At 50.9% G+C, this 9902-nt stretch overlaps 1 long non-coding RNA gene across 2 annotated transcripts; it reads right to left on the reverse strand.

Moving 5' to 3' along the window:
* Positions 1–1806: 1806 nt before the first annotated feature.
* LOC136297798 (uncharacterized) lies at positions 1807–6224 on the reverse strand. 2 transcript variants are annotated; one of them, XR_010723227.1, is made up of 8 exons: positions 5924–6224; positions 5804–5845; positions 5544–5713; positions 5403–5465; positions 4222–5309; positions 2839–3060; positions 2612–2677; positions 1807–1947 (listed from the first exon to the last, which is right to left on the reverse strand). It is a non-coding gene; the product is annotated as an uncharacterized lncRNA (long non-coding RNA). The 2 variants fall into 2 exon arrangements; XR_010723226.1 differs by having other exon boundaries at positions 5387–5465.
* Between the last annotated feature and the right edge of the window lie 3678 nt (positions 6225–9902).

The following is a 9902-nucleotide window of genomic DNA, read 5'->3' on the forward strand; positions in this document are numbered from 1 at the left end:
TGCTGCTGGTCGGGCCGGCCGCCGCCCGGCTCCAGCAGCGACAGCGAGCGCTCCCGCTCCGGGCACAGCGACCCCGACATCGCCTTCCAATCGCCGGCCGAGGAAGCGGCGGTGAGCGCGGGCACCGGTCCGGGGCCGCCCGGGAACTGCCCTCGGCTCGGTTCGGCGCGGCTCGTTCGGTTCGGCTTGACGCAGTGAAAGTCGGGTGAACTCGACAGACTTCGGCTGCTGGCCTAAAGTCGGTGATTTTCGTCAGGCCTCGGCTATTTTCGGCTGTTCGGCTGCACTCGGTTATTATCGGTTGCGAGCAGCGTGCCAGGACTTCCGCCCTTCCTCGCCGCCATGCTGGTTGTGGCTGAAGCCACTTCCGGTCGAACCGCCATCCTTTCTGTGGGCACTCACTAAGGTGTCGTGTCCCCCCCCCCCCCCCCCCCCCCCCGCTGCTCGCACAGGCGCCTGGCCCAATGGACTGCCGCCCGCGGCGCCGCTGCGCCCCCATCCCGTGTCCGCACACCCGCAAACGCCGCGGAAAATCGCGCCCGGACGGCTCCGGGGTCCGGGTGGCGCGCGCAGGCAGCCGGCTGCCACGCGCCCGGGCTCCTTGCCTTTTTCCCTCCCTTTCGGCCCCGAGCTGCGGGCGGGCGGCAGCGCCGCCCCCGAGCTCACAATGCGGGGCTGCCACGCGTGTCGGGGACGGGCGGGGGGGACAGCTGCACTACCGCTGTTTGCCCACAGGGTGGCAGCATTGCCGCACAGATCAGGCGGGACGGGCGGGACGGGACAGCTGCAGTACCGCTCTTTGCCCACGCGGTGGCAGCATTGCCGCACAGATCGGGCGGGCCGGGCGGGGGGGAAGCTGCACTACCGCTCTCTGCCCACAGGGTGGCAGCACTGCCGCGCGGCGGCGCGGAGCGGAGCCATAAACGAACGTGCCCAGGAATGCCCTTCCGAACAGCCTCCGGAATAAATGGCCCAAAAGACCCCCGAGCACACCTGCGAGAGCCCTGCCAGCAACCAGACCGAAACAAAAAAGCCTTTCGTTCAGGCTCTATTTCAATATTTTATATCTTTGTGATTCTGATATTTACATTCATCATTACAATTCATCTTTTATATTATGTACATTATACATCATGTATTATGTTTATTATACCATTATATTTGTTATATATATTAAATATAGACAGTTATATATAAAATAATTTATTATTATGTAATGTTATAAATAATAATACATTTCATTTAAATATGATTATGTACATTATAGATGTTTATATTATGTATATTAAATATATTTATAAAACGTGTAGTATGTAATAATATATTGTGTATTTATTATTGATATTATCTTTCATATCCTATACTTTTTGTTATTTTTCTTTTTCATTATTTTTTAAATTCGTTTGTTTATATTTTAAACGATATTTTACACTAGATGAATTCATTAACCTAACACATCAGAAACACAATTAATTTGAATTAAATAAGCCTGGTTTTCTAAGGGGTAAAGTTTTATTCTTTATTTAAATAATATGGGCATATTTTCTCTATCTGTATGGGGTTTTTTTGGTGGGTTGCGGGGGATTGTATTTTGGGGGTTTTCTTTTTTTGTTCGCTTTGTTTTGGATTTCTTTGCTAATAAACAAGCAGGGTCGGAGAGTTCAAAATAAAACGTCTACTTTGTTTTTATTGCTCCCTCTGAAATACGCCTCGACAGCCTGGACAGCAGGCTGCTGCTGGTAACACTGTGCACGGGTAGGAGGAGACCTGGTCGGGGCTGGGAAGGAAAAAAGGGCACCACGGTGGTCACAGCTTTCTCCCTTCAGGAGTTTTATGGAGCAGAAAATACAGAGCTTTTGCCAACTGCGCTCTCTATGACATCCCGACGTCCAGCGGGCACCGAGGTCATTTCTCATCTTTCTTGCCAACAGCCAAACCCCCAGGCGCCTGGGGGAAGAAAGAGTATGGGGGAAAAAAAAAAGGAACAAAGAAAACATGAAAAAATAAACCAAAACTATAGAAAATAATAAATAAAATTAAAATACCAAAAGAAAAAAATTTCAAAGTAACAAAAAAGTGGAAAAAATGTGCCAAGGTAGGAAAGAACCAGCCCCTTGTGTCCAAGGAACAGAAGCTAGGCCTGGATTCAGGTTTTAATGGCATTTATGTAATTAAAAATGCAGTAAATTGAACTTTACAAAGAGACGAATCGTGGCAAATAAATACTTCAAAGTTTTCTTGGGAATTCACGGAATTTTGTGGAGATGGTGCTGGACAATTGCTGATTTACCAACATTAATTGGGTAAATTTCCTTGGAAATGTGCTCTACAAGGTACAAAAATTCCAATTAGGATGGAAAATTGGAATAAATAAATATTCCCTTACTAAAATCAGAGAGAAAATCAGAGTTATTCCTTCAATTAAAAGGAAGGAATAACATCCAAATCCAAGCCTGCCTGGAAAACAAGCTCAGGAATTTCTAACATTGAAAACTTTTGCAAGAGTCATGAAGTTGGTGAAAGTTCATGGAATGATGGTTTAAAATCTGCTTCCTCTGCTCTGATTTAAAGGGAAGTGGGAATTCAACAGGTCCAGTTACTCCCATCCAACCTTGGACTGGGATAAGGCCTTCCAGTGGCTTCACTTCCTACTGGCTCTCTCCTTTTCGCCAACTACCTGCAAGAGGAAAAGCAACAGGAATAAAGTCTCAAACAGGATGGCCTTGGTCCAGGCAGACTGAGGTGCAGCTCCCAGGGAGGGAGGCCAGGCTGTGCCTCGGGGAGCTCCGGGAATCTGGGATTGCCCGTGGGATTCAAGGGCTGGAAAAGCACACCCACCTGCCAGGTTCAGTGCTGGGACAGAGCAAGGCCGGGGCTCGGGGGCAGCAGTCAGAGCTGGGACTGCAGGAGAACACCCCAAACCCGGGTTAAACATCCAGCACGACACGCAGCACGCTCCGGGAGAAACTCGGGTGGAGAAGCCCCGGGATGCTCCACGTTCCTTGCCCTTGGCAGCTGTGCCAGGGCCTCCCTCAGAATGCTGACCTCACCGTGCAGCTCCTACAAAACAGGAGAACTTATGGGAATCGCCCAGAATCCCTGGACTTCCAGTTATTAAGAACCACAGCTGCAGCGAAAGGTGTACAAACACTACTGCAAACCAGCAGGTCTGAGGAGACGCAGGGATTTATTCCCGAGGGGACACAAGGATCCCTCAGCCAGCCAGGATTTCTCCCAGGCTCTTCCCACTGCTCTCTGAGGACACAAACAGCAGTTTTTCCCTCGAGTTCCCCTTTCCATCAATGCCAAGACTCGTGTTCTCCTCCAACCCCAGGTTCAGGAAGGAAAGTAGGAATATTATCACTGCACAGACTGTCCAGGAGGGTGTGACTGAGGCAGCAGCACCAGCTCCCACTCCACTGCTGCTCTGGATTCCTGAGCAGCTCCTTTCCATCCTGCCCTTCCCAGCACCATTCCCTGGGTGCCATGTCCACAGACACCTTCTCCATGCCGCTTAAAACCCACAGACACCAACAGAAAGGAGATCAAAAATCAATTCACATGCTGCTAGTCAGAGAGAATGGGAGAGGCCTAAAAATCTGCATTTATTTTAGAACACTAGAGCAATTTCTTCATGACCCTGACTATCAGTGATGGGCAGATAAACACCTTCTTTAACTTACTACCTGCAAAAACATCAAGTTTCAAGTTTAGTAAAGATAAAATTTTGCTGCAAAAATAAAAGAGGTGGGATGTTGGTGTTAGTGCTTTAACCTTCGGACATTAGCGGGTATTTGTAAAACAAATTCATTATTGAAGCAGCTAACTTGAAAATAAGGGGTTTTTACAATAAAGTTGACCAAAAAAGAGTCTCAAAATTAAGATATAGGCTGCACAAATATTTAAGAAAAAAAAAGTTGTCTTTCGTGCATATAACCTGCCAGCCTCTCATGTTTTCAGTCCTTACCATTTATTTTTACCAAGGTGATGATTAAAACCTTGTCAAAAGCTCAAAAAAAAAAAAATCCAGGACAAGGCAGGTGTTTTCCCAAGCACCCTCAGTGTGGAGCTGTGTCAGCCACAAGTGTTTGCTCCCGCAGCCCAGCCCGGAGCAGGCTCCAGCTGCTGCCCAGGGGTTACCAAGGAAATCACTTGTTTGAAGCTGTAAACGCAGGTGGCCTGCACTGGAGTGCCAATAAATGTGAAATGTGTGACTCTCACCTTGAATAGCGATCGATCTTCTCAGGGGAGCCCCTCACCCAGGATGGGGGGCTCTGCCACAGATTTCATCCCTCTGCATCTGAAACAAAGTCAGGACAACAGTCAGAGTGCTGCAGGATACCTTGACAGCTCCACACATCTTGTGGCAATCTAGGAATACCCTCTACAGTCTAACCACACCCCACATCACAAATTTCAAGCCCCCGGCACTATTACCCTCGTACCCCCACACCCAGACTGAGCAGCAAGGCAGAGCAGCTCCGGGCCAAACACACACCAACACCCGTGACACAGCACAGGACAAACGAGGGGACACAACAGGGACAGAAAACTCTGGCAAGAAGAATGACCCTGAGGGTCCAGAGAACTCGGAATGAGATGACCAAGGTGAGACTGAAGGTGAGCTGGCCAGGCTCAGAGAACCCTGCAGGAACAAGATGCCATCGGGATGACTTATCCCAAGAAACGCAGAGATGGATGCCCGAGAAGCCTACGGTCAGAATGCTCCACCTGTCTTTGCATTCTCACAAGACCTAACCCGCCGGAATGGATCAGGGCGGTGCACGGCTGTCAATACAGCTCAGAACAAGACCTGAAAAGGCATCGGACTGGATGCTTGTGAAGAGAGATGGATTCTGATGAGTGTCCGAGGAGCTGAGACAAAGGCACCTGGCTGAGGAGCACAGAGATCAGAAATGCTAAGACTGATGCCAGGGGTTTTGATAGGCCCCTCAAAGGACTAAAGGAAAAGACAAGACACCAAACAGACAGAGTGCACAACAGACCAGTGACACAACACACACCAGGACTGCTCTGCCCTGCACACCTCAGCACTGAGATGAAAAATGAGACTTTCCCTTCATGTAGCCTAAGGGGTCACATCGTGGTGCCCCCTAATTCCAAATCTGACTTAAAAACCCCCTCCCGGTGATCCCTGCCCTGGCATCCTGCTTTCATCCCCTCTGTGAGCTATCACCCTCCACTTATCTCTCAGGCATCCAGGGAGGCAAATCCACGCCAGGTCCAAAGAAGGCCGCCTCTCCCTCAGGGAAACTCCTGCTGTCGCCGGGCTGTTGTCTCTTAGTCAGCTGCAACAAAGAAAACCAAACATGAATGCGTGATCTTAGCAGCCCATCACCCAATACCCGACAATTCTGCTACTCACTGTCTCCTAAGCTTGCCTGTGTCCTCGGCCCCGCGCTTCAGCTGCGCTCAGGGGCCAACGCCGGCGTCGCAGGGTCTGCCTGGGTAAAGAGCAGACAAGGTGACGTGGCAGCGCTGGAACTTGAGGGGACCCTCCCTCCTTCTCCTCCCTGACTCACCTCAACTCCTCGGCCGTTATCCAAGCCTACCTGGATGGGGCCTTCACAAGGAGAAGATCAAGGCTCCATCACAGACTCCTGGAATGCTCCCGGAGGGCTCACGGGTGAGGTGACCCGGGTCTGTCGTCCGGTTGGTGAGAGGGGAGCTCGGCCTCCTGCGAGTGGACTCCCTAAAACACACAATAACGGAGGCTTAGAGTTGCACCAGCGAGTGAGGCTTGAACAATAGCAACGGCTTCTGTCCACCCGTCACTGCTCACCTCGCCCACGTCAGCTTGACTGCTGAGATCCGGCTTCACCACCTAAAAATAAAGACAAAGAACAGAGCTGTAACACAGCCATCATTTACACCTCCCCTGCAAACAGAAACAGGGACTGACCTTCTCAGGGGAGCCCCCTCACCCAGGATGGGGGGCTCTGCCACAGATTTCATCTCTCTGCATCTGAAACAAAGTCAGGACAAAAGTCAGAGTGCTGCAGGACACCTTGACAGCTCCACACATCTTGTGGCAATCTAGGAATACCCTCTACAGTCTAACTACACCCCACATCACAAATTTCAAGCCCCCGGCACTATTACCCTCATACCCCTACACCCAGACTGAGCAGCAAGGCAGAGCAGCTCCGGGCCAAACACACACCAACACCCGTGACACAGCACAGGACAAACGAGGGGACACAACAGGGACAGAAAACTCTGGCAAGAAGAATGACCCTGAGGGTCCAGAGAACTCAGAATGAGATGACCGAGGTGAGACTGAAGGTGAGCTGGCCAGGCTCAGAGAACCCTGCAGGAACAAGATGCCATCGGGATGACTTATCCCAAGAAACGCAGAGATGGATGCCCGAGAATCCTACGGTCAGAATGCTCCAGCTGTCTTTGCATTCTCACAAGACCTAACCCGCCGGAATGGATCAGGGCGGTGCACGGCTGTCAGTACAGCTCAGAACAAGACCTGAAAAGGCATCGGACTGGATGCTTGTGAAGACAGATGGATTCTGATGAGTGTCCGAGCAGCTGAGACAAAGGCACCTGGCTGAGGAGCACAGAGATCAGAAATGCTAAGACTGATGCCAGGGGTTTTGATAGGCCCCTCAAAGGACTAAAGGAAAAGACAAGACACCAAACAGACAGAGTGCACAACAGACACAACACACCCTGGGACTGCTCTGCCCTGCACACCTCAGCACTGTGATCCAGAATGAGACTTTCCCTTGATGTAGCCTAAGGAGTCACATCTGGGACATCCCCATCTCCAAACCCGACTCGAAAAATCCCTCCTGGTGATCCCTGCCCCAGCACCCCTCTTTCATCCCCTCTATGGCTCCAAGCCCTCCACTTATCTCTCAGATGTCTGGGGAGGTGAATCCATGCCAGGTCCAAAGAAGGCTGCCTCTCCCTCAGAGAAATTCCTCCTGTCACTGGGCTGCTGTCTCCTAGTCAGCTACAATAAAGAAAACCAAACATTAAAGCATAATCTTAGCTGCACATCAGCCAAAAACCAGCAGCTCTGCTACTCACCGTCTCTTAAGCAGGACCGGGTCCTCGGGCCCCGTGCGTGCTTCAGCTGAGCTCGGAGGCCGACGCTCGCAGCGCCAAAGCCTTAGAGGCATTACTGGCACCGAGCCCACCCACCGTGGCCTCCATTAGGGCTGTGAGCATCCCCGGTTAGAGCAGGACAGGAACGCAGGGTGGACATCCCCGGTGAACCTCAACCCTGTGGACTCTGCCCCACCACTGTCACTTCCTGCCTGGCCCTAGCTTAGGGTTACTGCCTGCACCTCTCAGGACTTCTGGCCTTGTCTTGCGTTAGGATTGCTGCCGGCACCTGCTCTCAGGGAAACAGTGTTGGCAGCAGCGCTGTGAGGGCCGGGATGCCTGTACTCTGACTTGTATCCTAGGCTGTACCCCTGATTTTCACTGTGTGTTCTCTAGTCCTTGAGTCCTTTACCTCAGCCTCTGTGTGTATCACTGTAACCTCCCCCCTTCTGAACCCTGCTTCTTTAGAGCCCTAGACCTTGCAGCCGGGGACGCTCTGCACCGTTAGGGTCCCAAGAGCTGTCCCGCACGCAGGACAGGTACATCCACAGTTGTTCCCTGCCTACCCTAAGAAACGTGGCCCTGAGACAGGGCAGAGGCTGACAGAGCCGAACTCTTTGCGGTGGCAAAAGGCACGAAGCCTTACCAACCGCCGCCTCGAGAGGGAATCAGGAGCACTTCCACCGGCTGCGGAGAGACAGGGAATCCCAGGGTGGGTGGGGCGGGAAACCCCCGTTATCCCCAGCCCTGTTGGATCCTGCTCCCCACTATCGCTTCCTGCCTGGCCCTAGCCTGACAGTGTCTGCACAGGTCAGAGCTTCTGGTGTGTTCCTGCACTAGGGCTGCTGCCTGCACCTGCTCTCAGGGGAAGTGTGCTGGTAGCAGTGCTGTGAGGGCCACTACACCTGTACCCTGACTTGTATCCTAGCCTGTTCCCCTGAGTTTCACCGTGTGTCCTCTAGTCCTTGAGTCCTTTACCTCAGCCTCTGTGTGTGTGGCTACACCTCCCCCCTTCTAAACCCAACTTCTTTAGAGCCCTACACCTCGCAGCCAGGCCTTCTGGCATTGTCCTGCATAAGGGCTCCTGCCTGTACCTGCACTCAGGGAAACGGGCATGTCTTTAGGGCTACTCCTTCGGGTCTGGGTTAGGGGTGGGGTCGGGCTGGTACACCTGTACTCTCAATTGGCACATCTTGGACATCCCTATCTCCACACCTGACTCAAAAACCCCTCCTGACAAGTCCTGACCCAGCACTCCACTTTCATCCCCTCTGTGGCTCTGAACCCTCCACTTATCTCTTGGACATCTGGGGATGAGAATCCACGCCGGGTGCCACAGAAGGCTGCCTCGCCCTCTGGGAATTTCCCGCTGTCACCGGGCTGCTGTCTCTTATTCGGCTACAAGAAATAAAACAAACATCGATGTATGATCTCAGCAGATCTGTTGGCCAATCGGTCAGGGCGTAAGACAAGTGGACCACCTAAAACACACAAACAATAACATAAGCTGAAGAGTTACATCAGAAACACCACCACACTTAACTGCATAAATACATAAATTTTCAAACAGACAACCCCAAAAAATTCCAGCCAAAAAAGCCAACTCTTATCACCCCTAGTCAAACTACTGACTATAATAAAAACAACACCATGTCCAAACCCCTTAATAATACTCCAGAACATATACTCAGAGACCCCCCAAAGTTAAAGACCTCCCTCTAGCCAAATAAAAAGGAAAAAGCCCACGTCTTGCAACCTATATTAATTCATTAACTTAAAACTTTAAAAATAAACATTAAAGTTTAAACCTTTAGACAACACTAGCACACCATAGACGCCAATCCCATCACTACATGCCAAACCAAAACTTATTTCAACCTTTTGTGCTGCTGCTGCTCGGCACAAAGGTTTGTCCCTCAGCACCTCCTGAAGTAATGTTCCACGCCCAAGGCCTCCCCCAGCCCCTGTGAGATGAACTCACCATCCTTCCATGAGCCTCACCTGGGAGCCCAACATAAACCCCTCTCCTCCCGCAGCTCCGTGCCAAACTCAGCTCGGGCTCCCCTCTTAAAGCAGTGCTGGCAGGACCCGCCCCCTCGTTATCCTTTACAGCTTCCACCTGTCCCCTCATCAGTGTGACAGCTCTCACCTGGGGCTGCTCTGTCCCCTCAATCATCCTGTGACAGCTCTCACCTGCAGCTGCTGCCAGTCCCTGCTGCTCATTTCCTGGACATTGCACTGTGTGCACTGACACGCTGGGGCACCGGGCTTTCCTTGCTGTGAATAAGGATCCCTCTGCTCCTGCACGTGCCCAAGGCTGAAACTGGGATTCCACCTCCTAAATTCCGTTTGTGTGAGGTTCACAATTCCTAAGGAAATTTCCCAGCAATCGTTACCCTTCATTTACATTTTCTCCTTTGGAATCATCACTACCTTGTCTTTCTGTGCAAGTGTTCCAAACGTTCATTGGGAGTTCAGTAGCCGGGTTGGCTTGTTTATAACTTAGCTGACAATCCCAGGCTAAATCCTTGTGACAGTACCAAATCAGTTGTGGCATCATGTAGTTCAGGGACTCTACAGCAAAATCAAAAGCCACAGCAGTTTATGTTGCTCAGAGCGATCAGTGGCATCACATCAACACGATGCTACCCCCATTTTCTCCATAGCTTCAGCCTATCTTAATAGCTACTATCATCTTTGTTAGTGTTGGTGTTTTAATTAGGGATTTTAATGGCACAAACCCGATTTTCCACTTTTACAGGTGAAAACTTAAAAAAAAGCCACTAATTTTGAAGACAGCTAACTCGTGTTAGTATTTT

Source organism: Chamaea fasciata, unplaced genomic scaffold (genome assembly GCF_029207755.1).
Source record: "Chamaea fasciata isolate MVZ Bird 193981 ecotype frontalis unplaced genomic scaffold, bChaFas1.0.hap1 SCAF_16, whole genome shotgun sequence".
Classification (NCBI taxonomy): domain Eukaryota; kingdom Metazoa; phylum Chordata; class Aves; order Passeriformes; family Sylviidae; genus Chamaea; species Chamaea fasciata.